At 46.8% G+C, this 12,023-nt stretch overlaps 1 non-coding gene across 1 annotated transcript; it reads right to left on the reverse strand.

Moving 5' to 3' along the window:
• Nucleotides 1-2,536: 2,536 nt before the first annotated feature.
• On the reverse strand, nt 2,537-2,640 carry LOC129009172 (small nucleolar RNA U13). The gene has a single exon (XR_008492704.1). It is a non-coding gene; the product is annotated as a small nucleolar RNA U13 (small nucleolar RNA).
• Nucleotides 2,641-12,023: the final 9,383 nt, after the last annotated feature.

Consider the following 12,023-nt stretch of genomic DNA (forward strand, 5'->3'; position numbering starts at 1 on the left):
CTCCCAAAGTGCTGGGATTACAGACGTGAGCCGCCATGCCCTGCAACTCCCGGGGTTTCTAATAATAATAACAATAGCTAACTAACATGACCTGGTGCAACCATGTGGCTGACACCATGCTAAGTACTTTCCCATGTTTACCCCTTTTGGATCCTCTCAAAAAACAAAAGAGTTAGATGTTATTGTTGTCACCATTGTCCCCACTTTAAGAAAGCAAACTGAATGAAAGAGGCATCGTATGATTTTCTAAGTCTGATGGCTAGTAACAGACCTAGAAATCCTATTCAAATAGGCTATAGCCTGAAATTATATGCTTACCACCCTTCAATACAATGGGAGCCATTATGAAGATGAAATATGTCACATGTGCAAAGTCTAGGGACCCCAGCCTGGCCCTTGGACCTCTCCCTACCCTGGGCACCCGTCCTCTTTCACCATTTTCACTGTTGGGGACTGACAGGCAACCAAGAGGGAGGTTTATCCAGCAGGCAGTCAGCACTGACTTCGCCTGTCAGGCGCAACACCATAAATAACATATTTTAAGCAAAGAACACCCCAGCAACCCAATAATGCATATCTAAAGCCATTTTGACGTTGCAGAGATACAGTAATACTTTTATGCTTTGTTTAAAGAAATTGTTTGCAGCATATTTGTAGTGAAATCACTCCAAAGAGTTTATTTGGGATGATTGATTTATAGGAATCCAGCTCCCATACCCAGAGGATGACACTTAAATCATATCTTCTTTTCATTTATAATAAGGAACAAAATGATCATATTTTGACAAGTCTGATCATTTTGGGGGTTGAGCAGGTTCCCTCAGTGGGCTCAGTCTATAGCTCACAGAACTGATAGAATATTATTATGTCTCATTAAAATCAGCTGCAGCTGCTTCAGATGGCTGCCCCAAAGAAAACAAAGCTGTTGGCAGTTTATCCTAGAGGAGTCAGTCTACCTACTGATTTTTAAAAAGGGGACAAGTGGAAATCTTTTCAGTCGTGCTTGCCAAAGCCCATCTTCCCTGGGTTTGAACTTAGAACATCTCCTTAAAACAGACCGGCCCCACCTAGGACTGACATCACAAATCTTTCTGTGTCCTCTCTCCCCCCTTGATGCTGCTGCCACGCTGCTGCAGCCTCTGGCCTTCTGACCCCACGGAGGCTGTATCCCATTTCCAGGACTAATGGGAATCTAAACTGCCCAGGCTTAATGGGGAGGGTGACATTTGCTGTTTTGGCACCTGCCTCCTCACTAAACCAAACAAGCCGGTTTTGTAGTTCTCATTTGTTTCCAGATTCACAGCCGGGGCAAAAGCCGCCTGTGTCACATCCCCAGAATCTGTGCTGTTATTTCCATATTTGTGTTCAGCTCCTGAGGCTGGGCTTTGGGTCATGCTGAGCAAAGTCTGCCTTCTGCCCTGTCTGAAAGTCTCCTTTCACTCCCCTGCAAACGATGGCAGGACTCCTCTGCTGGTCTCCCCATCAGACTGGGGCCCGGCCCTGTACCACTCCCACTTCTTGAGAAGTGAGTTCAGTCTGTGACAGCCACACAGTGAAAAGACCGGAAAAGTTCTTCCGGAACAAAACCTCACCAAGTTCTCGGGGTCCATGGCAGTCTGTGTAAGAGTAGCACAGTGAAAGAGCTTCCTTCTCTCATCTCCCTCTTTCATCTTCCCTAATCCCCTCCCCTCAACTTATCTTTTTTTTTCTCTCTGCCTCCAGCCCCCCTCCTCTTTCTATTCACTATCAAGAACAGCCAATTTAGCGGGCAGCCATACAGTTCCAGCAGAAGGCCCCAGGATCAGTGGCTATAGGGAATGGCACAGCCAGAAAGAGAAATCAAAGATGAAATGAGCATTCGGATCTTGCTTAAACTAAAGTTTAGCACCCTCTATGCATTATTCATGTGTGACATCGTCACCCTCTTCTCTACACTCTCCACTGAGCTACAACAGAGCCCTGAATCCTCATGGCTTTGAAATAATTTGCACAATGACACTGATCTATCTTCAACCTTGCAAACGCCCCATACCGGGCCAAGTTCTGGTCCGGCTCAGGTACAGCTGCAGGTCAGGTCAGCATGAAACCACAATCATACCCTTTTGGCAAGACACTTCAAGGAAGTGGGTAACGATTCACATTTGGTGTTTAGCTCTTGATACCTGTACCAAATGGTCAAAATCCTAAGCAAGCAACTGGGCTTGATTGGATTGTTTAAAAATATGAATTATTGACCTTGGGCAAGTCATTAGATTTCCCTGAGCTTTGATGTTCCGTCCCCAAAACTTGGAGTCCATAATGACTTTCTTACAGGGATGCTGTGAGGACTGAATTAGTTAATATGTATATGTGGACATGCTTTGTAAACTATAAAATACTGAATGAGTATAAAAGCAATTTAAAAAGGCCGAAGTGTATTAGGCATTCACGATGTGCTTGACATTATGCAATTGGCACTTACTTGCTCATTTAATCTTCACAGAAATCCCCATGAGGTTGATACTACTATTCCCCCTCCTTTTTTTTTTTTTTTTCATGTCAGGCGGGTAATGCGCTGACGTTGTAACAAGGTTTGAAGGAGGCACATCTCACACATGTGCCTGAACACCCAATCATCTCGCTTATGAACTACAAAAGGACTTCCCCTTTCTTAAGATGAGGAAATTCAGGACACTCAGAGAGGTGGTTAAGGGAAGTCCAGAGCTGAGATTCTAGTCTAGGCTGTCTCTTCCCTCCCACTCTGCAGGTACCCATTCCAGACTGAGGAGCAGGTAACTCTCCTGGCCTTGCGCAGAAACACAAATATTGATTTACCAACAAGTCAAATATTTTCCCCTCCTCGGAATCCTCCTAAGCTGGAGGCAGTTGGACATCTTGGGCCTCTGCTACTTCGTTTACACTGGTTTTCCATTGACCTGAATGGGTGGACCAGTGACTATTTGCAAGGTTGGTTGGGAAGGGTTGGCTCTCAGCCTGGGATTCCTGGAACAGGTGCACCTGGGGGTCTTCTCTTGGCCTCCACCTCTGCGAATCCCAGGGCCAATCTTTTGTCTCAACCCATTTTCTCAGGAACTCATCTAAGGGAGCTACCCCCTGGCGGGAGTAAGCTACCATCTCCAAGGGCCAGCACAGAACTTCAGGAGTGCTAAATGTGAAGAGAAGGGGGTGTTATGAGAGATCGTCCCAGAGGATTACAGTGACAGGACACTTAGCCCTCCTCACAGGCACGAGTTTGGAATAATTACGCAGGGCAGACTCTCTGAAAGAGGAGGTAAGCTAGCTAAGGCTCTTAGAAGGCAGGCCTGATGACATTGTTATGTATCAGTCCAAGGCTCAGGATGCGGCTGGGTCAGGTATTAGCTGATTATCTGATTCTGTCAGCAGGGAGCTTTCAGTGAGTCCACAGAGCCAGCCCCCAGATTTCCTCACAGAAACGCGAAGCTTAGACACCTGCAAAGGAGTCCTCGTGTGAAGTTCTGCCTCTGCAAGGTGTCCTGGGTACTTACAGTATCAGCATTGGAGGCAGATCCTGCAGCTCCAAAACACCCTCCAAGCTTCACATTGCCACTTGGTTCTGGGAGATCAGGCCACCGCAATCTGTGGCTTCCCTTGCTCCTGAACTTAAGCCTCTGATTCCCTCTCCTGTTGGAGCCTTTAACACGGTCAGTCTACAGACACTAGTTTTGGCTGTTGAAAAGCTTTCCACCTCCAACCTTGCTGGGGGTGGAAAAGAAGGACGGGGGCGGGGTGAGGAACAGCCACTTCTGTGACAGAAATCAAGGCCAAGGCAGGCAGACATGTAGGTGGACTTGAGTAGCAATTAATTCTTTTCAATCAGGAGAGGCCCAAATGACAGGAGGAGGCACTAAATTTAGACATAAAGAAGAACTTACTTGGTTTTGAAGGTTAGCCAGGATACCTCTAATAATTGTGTTAAAATAACTATAATTTTATTATTTACTATATTTACTGTTCTATCAACTTTTTTTTTTTTTCTCTTCTTTTCTTTTTTCTTTTTGAGACAGAGTCTGACTGTGTCACCCAGGCTGGAGTGCAGTGGCGTGATCTCGGCTTACTACAACCTCTGCCTCCTGGGTTCAAGTGATTCTCCTGCCTCAGCCTCCAGAGTAGCTGGGATTACAGGTAAGTACCATCACGCCTGGCTAATTTTTGTATTTTTATTACAGACAAGGTTTCACCATGTTGGCCAGGCTGGTCTCGAACCCCTGACCTCAGAAGATCTGCCCACCTTGACCTCCCAATGAACTTTTTAATATTATGTCACTTAATCCTTCCAACTACCCTATAAGAGGGGTATGATCATTAGATTTCTATTTTACATCTGAGAAAGCTGAGGTCCAGGTAATTTTTTTTTTTTTGAGATGAAGTCTTGCTCTGTTGCCCAGCTGGAGTGCAATGGTGCAATCTCAGCTCACAACAGTCTCTGCCTCCCGTGTTCAAGCAATTCTTCTGCCTCAGCTTCCCAAGTAGCTGGGGTTACAGGCGTGCACCACCATGCCTGGCTAATTTTTGTGTGTGTGTGTATTTTTAGTAGAGACGGGGTTTTGCCATGTTGCCCAGGCTGGTCTCAAACTCCTGACCTCAAGTGATCCACCCATCTTGGCCTCCCAAAGTGGTGGGATTATAGGTGTGAGCCACTGTGTCCAGCCAGATCCAAATAATTGAAATAACTCATCTAAAGTCAGCAGTTTGAAAGAGACAGAATCAGAATGTAGACCCAGGCAATCCGATGCCACAGTGCAGGCTCCCAGCTGCTGCTTTCCAGGTGCCTCCATAGAAAGAGTGAAGAAATGCTGGGAAGAGCTCCATCTGGCCTGATTGGGTACACACCCAGGCGACAGAGGACTTCATGGAGGGCGTTCAGGCTGTGGGGATCTGTGAATATGGCATTGTCACTGATGTGGCTCCTTCCGTTTTTCCCTTCCCACCCAATTTATCCATGTAGCACCTCTCCCACAAGCTAGCAGGAGGGTGGAAGTGAGGATGAAGGATCCTTGGGGGAAGCTGAGTCCAGCCCAGGATGCCTCTGCCCACTTCTGCTCTGCTCTTAGCACAGGTGCCTGGCTCCCACCTGTTGAGTTACAGGCCACTGATTTCCAAGTCAGGCCAGGAGGTCAGTCATCTTTTCCACTGATCCTCTGCCTTGAGCTGCGTTATCTCACACAAGTGGTACCCACGGGACCCCGCAGCTCTGGCCCTGCTGGAACTCCCTCGCAGCTTAGCAGGGGTTTTAAATCTGGCCCATGAGCCCTTGTCAGTTTCAAGAGCCCCCCCGACCTTTTAATAAACATTTCCTTTGTTATCAGAATTATTTCCTAATTCATTCCCTTCTGCCCCTGAAAATCTAAATCCTATTTAAGTTAATGCCCTTCATTTTCATTTATAAAGACAGATACAAAATAATTATTTCCTATCTCCGTGGTTTCCTTATCTCCCGTCCTAATAATGCCTTCAGCAGATGAACATTCCCCATCAGTTGAAACAGTTGGAGTGTTTGTTTTTTTCACTCTTTAAAGAAGAAAAATAAAATGCCTTCTTGGGCTTTGTCTCTTCTCTTCTCCTCTCTCCTCTTTTCTCTTTCTGCCTTTCTCGGCTCTTTTCTTCTCACTATCTGCTTTTCTCCCGGGCGCCCCCTCTCCCTCTTCTGACCCCCACAGTGCCCCTTTCTCTCCCTCACCTGCGCCCTCTCCTGCTGTCCTGGCCCTTGCCCAGCCCAGTGTTGCTGGGTGCCTCTCATTTTCCTGTCCGTGGTGCAATTTCTCTGTGGCCTCACATCTGAATTTCATCAGCCCCTGAGCCTGCCTTTGAGCTCAAGTCCCCCCAGCTAGTAAAACTGGTTTGGATGAGCAGACGCAGTCTGGAAAAGAAACATTCTTTGGTTTCCTCTCATGAAAACTAGTGAGCAGAGAATTCACAGTTCCCTTCTCCGGGCGCCTCTTTGAAGTGTTTGATTGAAAGGAGAGGGGATGGAAAGGGATGGGGTGATGGGGGTTGGTAGTGGCGGGAACAAGGATTCCAGCTTTAACTAGCAACTCTGAAACCAGTGACCCAGACTTCCGGCAACCCTCTCTGTTCCTTGCCCATCTGGGTAGGGGCGATGCTGACTGTGATTTTTGGCTATCTGCACCAGATCCAGTCTTCCACCCTCCTCTCTTTTGTTTTCCAGTAAAACTCAACACACAATTTAAATTCAGAGTTTGGGAGAAAGTCATTAATGGAAGTAGGCTGATTTTAAGGGAACTGGTTCTGTTCTCAGAAAGCAGTTGTTCAAATCCTAACCATTAGCACATGCTGAACGCCTTCTATATACCAGCTATGTAAATGATTTCATTTACTTATGAGGACCCTGTGGCCTAGGAGCTACTGTTTCCCCATTGAACAGATGAGGAAACTGAGGCTCAGAAAGACTGGGAAACTTGCTCACAGCCCTCGACCAGCAGAGGTACAACCAGGCCTTGAATCCAGGTTTTGCTTCATATGCCTTGCTCTCTGATATCCAGGCCTTCAAGAGAAAGGATTTCTGTCACTCCTCTGGTTTTAAAGTCTTTGTCAAGGCCAAGAAGGAACTATGAAGAACTCTTCTGTGATGGTATCTAACAGGTGATCTCTGAGCTCTTTTATCTTTGGTAGAGAATGCAGATTACCAGGCACAAAGATTTAAAAAAACCCACAAGAGAAAAATGTTTGAAAGCATGGTGCTACAGAGAGGTCAAGGACTAATGGATGGGGAACGGAATGTACCTACATTAAGTCCCTTCATTTTACAGTCAGGGAAACTGAGGACTAGCAAGAGCTGGGTCTTACTCTTGCTTTCACTGGGCTCAGCAGCTAAGACTTGCTGAACCCTCAGAAAGCTTTCCTTCATCATCTGGAGGGAGATGTGGAAGTCACCTAGGGGTTACCCCAGGGAGGCCAGGAGACAGGGTAAAGAAGGGGCGTAGGATGGCCAGCAATGGCCAGAGGCTTCAGGATAAATGAGCAGTCATGAGGTAACACTTCTAGCCTCCTAAACTCTGAAAGGGTAAGAGTCCCCATGGCCACAAGTCCTAAAAGAGGTACCCATTTTTGGTCAGTGGATAGGGCTGGTTAGCAAGTGCCACCTTTCTTTTAGCTCCCTGGCCTGGGGTACCTGATCAGGCCTTGGGGAGGAGGTGACCTGGTTGCTCATATCACTTGGGCTCAGTGACATGCACAGGACCTTGTAAATACCATCAATGCAACATTTGTGCAGCTCAGGCTGGAGAGCAGGAAGGATAATGTCAGCGAGGAGGTTCTCATAGCTGGAGACTATTTGCAAAACAGTATAAATCAAACAACTCTTTCATAGGAGTGGGACACAGGGACCCAAAACCTTGGCAGTTGAAAGAACATCTCCCAGTTTGATGTTTGAAAGGTGATAAGAAGCCTTCCTGTCTCCTTGTCATCCTGTGATGTCACCATTAGAACCATTTTCTTGATTCTAGGAAGCACCTCTAAAAATACATATATGTAATTATTAATAGTAAAGAAAAGCATGCTAAGCCATGGGTGTAACTGGTTTGATGTGGAGCCATGAAGGACTGGGGCTCCAGGGCAAGTACGGTTTGGTAGGTGTGTGAGTTGCTAGCCACGGGGCAGATGGTGGATTTTGAAATTATCCGAGAATAAGTTTGTTCCCTCAGTGGGGAATCAGGACCTTGGAGAAGGAGAGGAATGGGAGAGCGCTTGGGGAAGGGAGAAGCAATCCTACAACGTGTCTTTCTGCACACAAAGGAGGCATGGCTAATCTCACATTGTTTATGACCACTGCTCTGGGGTGAAGGGAGATGTTGCATAGTGCAGAGAAAAGCAAAAATGATCTGGGAATGACCAGAGCTGAGTTCTGGTGCCACAGCTGTTTCTCAGAGCTTCAGTTTCTGGTCCCATAGAAAGAGGGTGTATAGTTATCAGAATTTTCCAAACCTCAATTTATTCACACACTATTTTCATAAGTTTCATCAGAGCTTCAAATATATATTTTTTCAATTGGCTTACTTTTTTTTTTTTTTTTTTTTTTGAGATGGAGTTTCACTCTTGTTGCCCAGGCTGGAGTGCAGTGGCATGATCTTGGCTCACTACAACCTCCGTCTCCCAAATTCAAGCAATTCTCCTGCCTCAGCCTCCCAAGTAGCTGAGATTACAGGTGTGCACCACCACGCTCAGATAATTTTGTATTTTTAGTAGAGATGGTGCTTCACCATGTTGGTCAGGCTGGTCTCGAACTCCTGACCTCAAGTGATCCACCCGCCTTGGCCTTCCAAAGTGCTGGGATTACAGGTGTGAGCCACCATGCCCGGCCTCAATTGGTTTACTTTTAAAATTTGTCCTCATTCTGAACATACTAATGGGTTTGCTGTGGAAGTCATACTGTGTCCGGAATTGGTGGGTTCTTGGTCTCACTGACTTCAAGAAACAAGCCGCAGACCCTAGCGGTGAGTGTTACAGTTCTTAAAGGCGGCATGTCCAGAGTTTGTTCCTTCTGATGTTCAGCTGTGTTCGGAGCTACTTCCTTCTGGTGAGTTCATGGTCTCACTGGCTCAGGAGTGAAGCTGCAGACCTTTGCGGTGTTACAGCTCTTAAGGCGGCGCGTCTGGAGTTGTTTGTTCCTCCCGGTGGGTTCGTGGTCTCGCTGGCTTCAGGAGTGAAGCTGCAGACCTTCCCGGTGAGTGTTACAGCTCATAAAGACAGTGTGGACCCAAAGCGTGAGCAGCAGCAAGATTTATTGCAAAGAGAGAAAGAACAAAGCTTTCACAGTGTGGAAAGGGACCCAAGTGGGTTGCCACTGCTGGCTCAGGGAGCCTGCTTTTATTCTCTCATCTGGCCCCACCCACATCGTGCTGATTGGTAGAGCCAAGTGGTCTGTTTTGACAGGGCGCTGATTGGTGCGTTTACAATCCCTGAGCTAGACACAAAGGTTCTCCACCTCCCCACCAGATTAGCTAGATACAGAGTGTGGACACAAAGGTTCTCCAAGTCCCCACCAGAGTAGCTAGATACAGAGTGCCAGTTGGTGCATTCACAAACCCTGAGCTAGACACAGGGTGCTGACTGGTGTGTTTACAAACCTTAAGCTAGATACAGAGTGCTGACTGGTGTATTTACAATCCGTTAGCTAGACATAAAAGTTCTCCATGTCCCCACCAGAGTAGCTAGATACAGAGTGTGGATTGGTGCATTCACAAACCCTGAGCTAGACACAGGGTGCTGATTGGTGTGTTTACAAACCTTGAGCTAGAGGCAGAGTGCTGATTGGTGTATTTACAATCCCTTAGCTAGACATAAACGTTCTCCAAGTTCCCACTAGACTCAGGAGCCCAGCTGGCTTCACCCAGTGGATCTCGCACTAGGGCTGCAGGTGGAGCTGCCTGCCAGTCCTGCGCCGTGGGCCCACACTCCTCAGCCCTTGGGTGGTCGATGGGATTGGGCGCCGTGGAGCAGGGGGTGGCGCTCGTCAGGGAGGCTTGGGCTGTACAGGAGCCCACAGAGGGTGGGGGGAGGCTCAGGCATGGCGGGCTGCAGGTCCCGAGCCCTGCCCCACGGGAAGGCAGCTAAGGCCCGGCGAGAAATCCAGCGCAGCGCCGGTGGGCCGGCACTGCTGGGGGATCCAGCACACCCTCCGCAGCCGCTGGCCCGGGTGCTAAGCTCCTCATTGCCCAGGGCCGGCAGGGCTAGCCGGCCGCTCCGAGCGCAGGGCCCGCCAAGCCCACGCCCACCCGGAACTCCAGCTGGCCCGCAAGCGCCCTGCGCAGCCCCGGTTCCTGCTTGCGCCTCTCCCTCCACACCTCCCTGCAAGCTGAGGGAGCCAGCTCTGGCCTTGGCCAGCCCAGAAAGGGGCTCCCACAGTGCAGCGGCGGGCTGAAGGGCTCCTCAAGTGCCGCCAAAGTGGGAGCTCAGGCAGAGGAGGCGCCGAGAGCGAGGAGAGCGAGCGAGGGCACACGCCGTCACCTCTCAATACTTTCTGTAATGTATATTGAAACAAACTATTAAGTTCATTTAAGGCCCATCTGTGGGCTACCTAAAATTCCCTTTTGTGTTACCCATTCAGGAACTCTGGGTCAAGTGATCGTGGTCCACTCCTCCCCCATCTCTGTGATTCTATGGTGTTTTACACAGGGGAATACCTTCCTTTTCCTTTCTAAATGGAGGACAGAATTTGCAGAAGCTCTGAGTCCCTGCTGGGAAAGAGAAAAAGATCCGCATGTTTCACGGACGCTGAAGCTGGATTCTGAGAGGAATGACAAAGTCATTGCTAATTGCAGCCAATTACTCTATCTGGTGGTACTGGTAGGGAAAATGACTTTAAGTCTAGTTGCCTTGGAAAGAATTACCATACTGGTAAGTAATTTTGACTCGAGTAATTTTTAATGCTAAAATTTGCTACAAGTACTTTGAGAATTAAAAAAAAGAAGGCCATGCCTTCATTAGAGCATAATAAGGCAGTTTTGTAATTAATAAGCTAAGCTACTAGTCACACCTGTAATTTGGGGTATGAAAAATAAACGTTTACTATGTATTCTTTGTTTCTCCTTTTTCTGAAGAGTGGAATTATTTTCTTTCAGTTTCCCAGGGCCTGAGAAAACCCACTGGAAGGTGCCCTAGGTTTTCCAGGAGACCTTACTTTCTCTTCATCCCTTAGACTAAAGGCACAAACATCCACTGAAAAGGAGTGAGACCGTGTGTCTTCAGCTGGGGCTTCTAATTTCTCCTGTATCTTCTCCTAGCCATGAGAGAGTGGCTGGTTTCTTCTGTTTTCTCTGTGCCTCAGTTTCATCATCTATAAAATGAATATGAAGTGAAATGGCCTGCCTGAACACTGTGTGTGTGTGTGTGTGTGTGTGTGTGTGTGTAAACTCTAAGCTGCTGCTATACGTTTTTTTTTTTTTTTTTTTTTGAGACGGAGTCTTGCTCTGTCGCCTAGGCTGCAGTGCAATGGGGCAATCTTGGCTCACTGCAACCTCCACCCCCTGGTTCAAGCAGTTCTCCTATCTCAGCCTCCTGAGTAGCTAGGATTACAGGCTCGGGCCACCACGCCTGGCTAATTTTTGTATTTTTAGTAGAAATGGGGTTTTGCCATGTTGGCCAGGCTAGTCTTGAAATCCTGACCTCAGGTGATCTGCCCACCTGGGCCTCCCAAAGTCTGGGATTACAAGTGTGAGCCACCATGCCCGGCTGCTGCTAAGTCTTTAAGCAAAATACAGACATGATATAATTTATGAGTTTATCATTTTATTTATTCTCATTAAGTACCTAGTAAACACTATCACTTAGTCCTTCAGTCCATCCATCTATCCATTGATTCACATTTTCAACAAATATTTATCAAGTATCACTTATGTGCTGGATGCTGAAGGAGATACAAAAGAACTGTAAGGGAGAGTTCCTGCCCTCCAAGACCTTATGATTTTTTTTTTTTTTTTAATAAAAAACGATGTTGGCATATGATAGTTAACTAGCAACATGATTTAGTAGGAGTCAATTACACTATGAATGATGCAGAGGATAAACATTCTAAGAAGTAACTGTTTATATTATATAGTTTCAGATAACTAGAAAGATATTGAATGTTCCCAAGACAAAGAAGTAATAAATGTTCAAGATGATGGATATGCTAATTACCCTGATCACTACATTACCTATATATATCAAAACATCACTATATGCGCCATGAATATGTACAATGATTATATGTCAATTAAAAAAAAGAAAAAAACAAGGGAAAAGAAAAAATGCTTTGAAAAATAATTTAGAGAAGGAGAGAAAGATGTTTGTAGGGGGATAGATTAAGAAACAATTAGGCAAGAGGAGAATTGAGCAGGTTATTGAAGGATGAATTCCATTTGTGTTGGAAGAGAAAATGATAAAGGTTAAGAATTGGGCATTTTCAGCCGGGCGCAGTGGCTCACTCTTGTAATCCCAGCACTTTGGGAGGCTGAGGCGGGTGGATCACCTGAGGTCAGGAGTTCGAGACTAGCCTGACCAATATG

This window comes from Pongo pygmaeus, chromosome 9, assembly GCF_028885625.2.
Source record: "Pongo pygmaeus isolate AG05252 chromosome 9, NHGRI_mPonPyg2-v2.0_pri, whole genome shotgun sequence".
Taxonomy (NCBI): Eukaryota; Metazoa; Chordata; class Mammalia; order Primates; family Hominidae; genus Pongo; species Pongo pygmaeus.